At 39.5% G+C, this 5374-nt stretch overlaps 1 pseudogene; it reads left to right on the top strand.

Annotated features, from left to right (window-relative positions):
- On the top strand, window positions 1-1701 carry LOC131664296 (heme transporter FLVCR2-like; annotated as a pseudogene).
- Window positions 1702-5374: the final 3673 nt, after the last annotated feature.

Genomic DNA, 5374 nt, shown 5'->3' with positions numbered 1-5374 from the left:
ATGCTACTATTGCCTGATAGTATAGCAGCCAAGTGGTTCGGTTCAGCTGAACTATCGACAGCCACTTCAATCGGCATCTTCGGCACTCAGCTCGGCATTTCAGTTTCGTTTCTCCTGCCATCAATGCTTGTGAAGAATCACCAGAGCAACGAGGACATTGCCCACGATCTTTCCTTCCTCTCACTGTTGATCGCCGTTGCATCGAGTGTCACTCTTGTTACTCGTACTTCGTGAGTGAAGACATATATACTCTTTCCGCTCTTTTTCTCTTTTCTTCTGTCTGTCGGATGGTTTACTCGCGTGTTCATCGAGCCATCAAGTTGACTTGAGAAAGGAAGCAGCCGATCATGAGATTTACCAACACGTTGATTTTCTGCGCCACGATATTTTAGCGAAATCGCGCGGAAGAAATAGTATGGTAAAAATCCAATAATTCATTTCTTGCGTAGTCCGATCGGAAAATATAATAGGCTATCGGATCGATCGAGGACGGATACTCCAGTAATAGAATATATATATAGCCGCGCGTTGAAACTGAACTTGTCAATCAGTCAAAAGTATGAAACTGGAATTAATCTAATTCGAGTGTTATATTCATGCTTTCGGTGGAGGTAGATTGAAAACGACGTCACGCCGGGATATATGACGGGTATAGACAATGCGTCCCTTTTATAAAATATACGACGAAACCAAGCGAGACTCGAGCACTACAGAAAGCCGAGCACGAATTGGAAGAAGAGGTAGGTTGCGCAGGGCCAATGTCGCAGCTGATGAGCAACCACAGCTTTGTCATCCTGTGCAACTCGTATGGCCTCGGCGTCGGCGTGCTCAACGCCGTGGCTACCCTTCTCAACCAACTCTTCCTCGTACACTTTGAGGTATGTTCAATTAGTGCACCATTGTTCCGCCTATCTGTCTCTCTTTCTCTCTTGTCTCTCGCGAGTAGAATAGCTAGAGGCTTTAAGCTTTAACTTGTTATTATGGCGCTCATAGATCTTCGAGCGGCCACAGTTGTTCGTATTCTTCAGCTGAATGGCCGATTGCTCGTTTAAACTGTTTCTTAAAAAAAAAAGAACTTTGCTTGGTTGTAAATTAACTTGCATTAATCACATTTGTTATAGGGATGTTCGTAGCCGATTCCGAGAACGAGAATCTACTAATTCGAAAGCTGATCTGTTTGCAGATAATTGAGAGGAAGAACGCAGAAAGGATCAGACTGTTCATTGTTATAACTGGGATATTAGGATCAGTAGTATTTGAAATCACTCTTAAAAAAATAAACAAGTTTAGGTGGATGTTTTATTTAGCAATAATGTTTTTAGGGTAAGCGAGAGCTGCTCTTACAGCTGAGTTCATTGACTATTGAAAAAGCTAAACAAGTAAATCTCGTGACAGTACTTGGTTCTTCGTGTTAGACTACCTTGCACTAAGCTATAAAACGACCGCGAAATATACGTACCTTCAAGTAGAGATCTACTGAACGTGGCTAATAACGAATATGGAATTTTTCTCGTGTTTGTGCTTTTAGAGGCCATGGATGGGTCGGGTGACATCTGAGTGTACATTGGATTATGCGTCACACTGTTTCTGGGCTTCGTCAAGACCCTGCTCACCAAGAACAAACAAGAAGGGGCTAGAATAGTTGTTTCCAAATATCAAGAAACGCTGCTGGATAATGTCAGAGCTTTCGCTTCTAACTGATTTCTGCAGATCTTGTGGTTACGTACGATTCTGATCTTTCAACTATTTAAGTTAAAAAAATGCTCTAGCCTCTTGAGATATACATAATGGGAGATCCATAAACCTTTAGAAAGAATGCGTTAAATCATTTTTGAATAGATCTTGTGTCGAAGTAGAGACAAATAGTAATTCTGACTAGAGAATGTTCATTTTGCTAATTTTAATTCGGTAGAATAAAAATATCAATAATTATACGCAAACAACAACTATCGCTTGTAACAGGTGCTTCTTTTTCGTAATTTTCCGTTCTACATATATATTTATTGGTACTTAAGCAACACGTCTATCGAATATTTGATAGGGTGGAATTGAGGTAAAATAAATTGTACCACAGAGTTACGTTTAACAATTTTAATGTAATCATACGAGAAAAGATACATATAATATATGTACACGTAATGACAAAAAAACATGAGTATTAATTAAATACTAGCTGCAACAAAGACATCTCTTATTTCCCTTTTCGCTTTCAGATTGGAAATCTGAAACATAAAGCGACAAATTCGACTTATAGACTTAACGTATAACAACTGTGAATTTATTTTGTGAACTTTTCATAAAATTCTAAGTGTCTCGAATACTCAAGATTATTTATACGATTTTTTGACAAACAGAATTGGAATAAATTATGTGTATGAATGCTACGTATATATGGAGATGAATTTAATTTGTACAACATATGTGAAACGCAAATTCATGTGTATGCGCGACACGAACACGAGTCGATGCAGGCTGAGATTCCGCTTCACTAATATTGAGTTTCGACTCCTTAACTTACAGGTTGATAAGGATGAATGAAAATGATGTGAGTACGGAAACTCACTGTTGCACGCTCAACAACGGAAAGCTTTATAAAATAAAAATAATGAGATCATTTGAAGGCTTTCGAATTATTTGACTGACACCGCTACTTTAGAATAATCTATCTCGCCGTTTTCTAAGTTATATAAAATGAACATCAATTTTTATCAGACATCTCTATTTCTCGTAAGATAAATCTGGGCTTGGTATAAATTTCGCATTACAAGCTGAACAGCGAGAAGCGTTATAAAATAAAAATTGATTGGCCGATATGAATAAAAAGTAATTGCGCCTGAAACTAAAAGGTGCAAGTGAACGCGAGAGCTAAGTAGTAGTTGGAGTAATATCTACGCACTTTAAGGCAGTTTTCAAACGATCTACTCACATTGACATCCCTCCAGTCTGATTCCAGGGAGTGAGAGAATTTCTCTCGAGGTATAACGTCTTTTGCGGGGACCGGAATAGAGAGGTAAAAGTGCTTGAGCTTGTATCGCTAATAATCCTGTCTCTCTTAACCCGCGAGAAGTTTTTAACGGCTATCGGCTTAACTGGGTCTCCCTCTCTTATACTCTCAAACTGGCACCCCTTAAAAAGTCCGATCTACCGATCAACGACTCTTAGACTCTCTTTTTCCTCTTTGCGGCCTCTCATCTTGAAGAAGCAAGGCTCGATCAAAGGATTTGTCCTCCTTATTTTCCATTCGATGGCCCCCGGGGTATTTGCTTATTGGGGTATTAACGTGAAGAGGACTTCTTAATTTCTTTTCTTTTGTGTTTCCAACCAACTTCTTAGTGGTTATACTTACCCGAAGCATCGTATCGTATCACTTGTTATTTCATAAACTGCAGCTACGTCAAGTTGAACAACAATACGATCATAAATTTATTTTTATCGACTATAAATATAAAATCGATCACGACTGTAGAAAAAATAAAGCTATAAATAAGCACCAAATCAATCGTAATCATTCAAAGCACATAAAACCACGACAAACTACAGTCGAGAGCTTATCCGCTAGAATTCTCGAGGTGACTGGAGCTGCAGCAAAAGCCCAAGAAATCACTGTGTGCGAGGTGACAACGACTTGCCGTTTCTGGAAGTCGCGCCGTCCATAAGTCATATTTATGCGGCATTGCGGCTGACACTCGCATTCAACCCTCGCAAACGGCCGTTTGGCTTCGTACGAACGTACACGGAGGGGGGGCGAAAAATGAAAGTTTGTAAAATTGCTCGAACCGCCCCATCTCCTTCTCTCTTCCATCTACCAAGTTTTTATGACTCGCTCAAGATGCCTTGATTCGGAAATAAAAGTCCCCTAACGAAGCGCGTTAATCGCTATATTTACGAAACGTAAAACTCAGTTATCTTCCTCGCTCTTTATCGCCCTGACTGAAATACTTGCGGTAACGTGGACATTTCCTATATACCTTGGAGCATAACTATCACGACCTAACATTCTGAAAATTCACGTCGGCGGCTTGTCATCTCCTGCTATGAACGTGTTGCTGACACTCCTGACTTCCCGCCATTTTGATTGACGGACGAGCGATTTAATTCAACGACCGCCATTGATGCGTAGATTTATGTGTAAAATTAACAGTTTTTATGCAAAAACTAAATATCTCGCAACTGATACCTTTGTCAACCTACTCACTAGAAATTCTTTAATGAGAATTTTATTTTTATACGAATAATTTTCTTTTTATGCCATCTTGTTTGCTATACATATCAGGCAATAATCACCTATAAACTAATGTTTAGCATCTCTTCGCCGTACTCGTTATAACGTTCATATCGCTAAAGAACTTTCTGTCGAGTGGATCGTTTGCAGTCGAAATCTCGACGTGAGGAGAAAATCTCGTGCACATCATTATTACTCGGCTGCATGTGCAAGCTCGTTACAGTAATTGCATGTGAGAGAGTGAGAGAGAAAGAGAGAGAGAGAGAGGAACATACGGAGAAAGAATACTCGCGCAACTACTACGAATATAAATGTTTTTCATGTGATCTTAATTTCGCATAATTCCGTGTAGCTAACTCAACCTACCGTAAACGACGCGCGCTCGACACTTAGACTTGGCTAGGCTTTCATACAACCGGGCTTCTTTTCTTTCTTTCTCACACTCGAGACTCTCTCGACATGAGCAAGCCTCTTTTGTGCAGGCTTTTTTTATTTGTCCCCTTTCTGGGCTGCACGCGTGTCTGCCCCTTTTCTCATGCTCACGCTTCACTGTGAGACGCAACTCCCTAACGGTACGCGTTTGCTATATTAGGATGCGTTTTCTTATTGGCGTGTACGTATCTCATCGCACGTGAGCTTTCAACTAAATTCCTTTTATACTTCGGTTTTTGTGAAGAGGAAAACATGCGAATGGTCGTTTTAAAAATATACACAGCTATAAAATAAAAATATCAAATCAGAAAAGTTGGTTTCCAGTATGACGGAATTATTTCTCTGATAATTTATTTATCGATAAATATAATTTTGTTAAAAATAGTTATTTCTTAATCCACTTCGAATTTCTTATTCAATGAGCAGATCACAATTGATAAGACTTTCGAAAAGTTTGGACTGCCTCATAATTGAGCTATTCATAGGATTGAAAATGTACCAAATGAGAATATCTATACGAGTTCAAGTTAAGCTCTACATCGGCATTGACTCGAGCATACAAGTCTGCAAGCTCAGCTGACATAAACTTCCCATTAAGTTATGAATCCTGGTAGCGTCCCACGGGTCTGTCTCACACGATGTGCGAAGGACACTGCAAGCTTCGGCCATTACATTAACGACCTCTATAGCCAAGCGTTCAAAGTAAACTTTTCAGCAAAC

This window comes from Phymastichus coffea, unplaced genomic scaffold, assembly GCF_024137745.1.
Source record: "Phymastichus coffea isolate CEN01 unplaced genomic scaffold, Cenicafe_Pcof_1.1 PCOF00043, whole genome shotgun sequence".
Taxonomy (NCBI): domain Eukaryota; kingdom Metazoa; phylum Arthropoda; class Insecta; order Hymenoptera; family Eulophidae; genus Phymastichus; species Phymastichus coffea.
The sequence above is the reverse complement of the archived record's forward strand: the minus strand, read 5'-3'. Positions and strand labels throughout refer to the sequence as shown.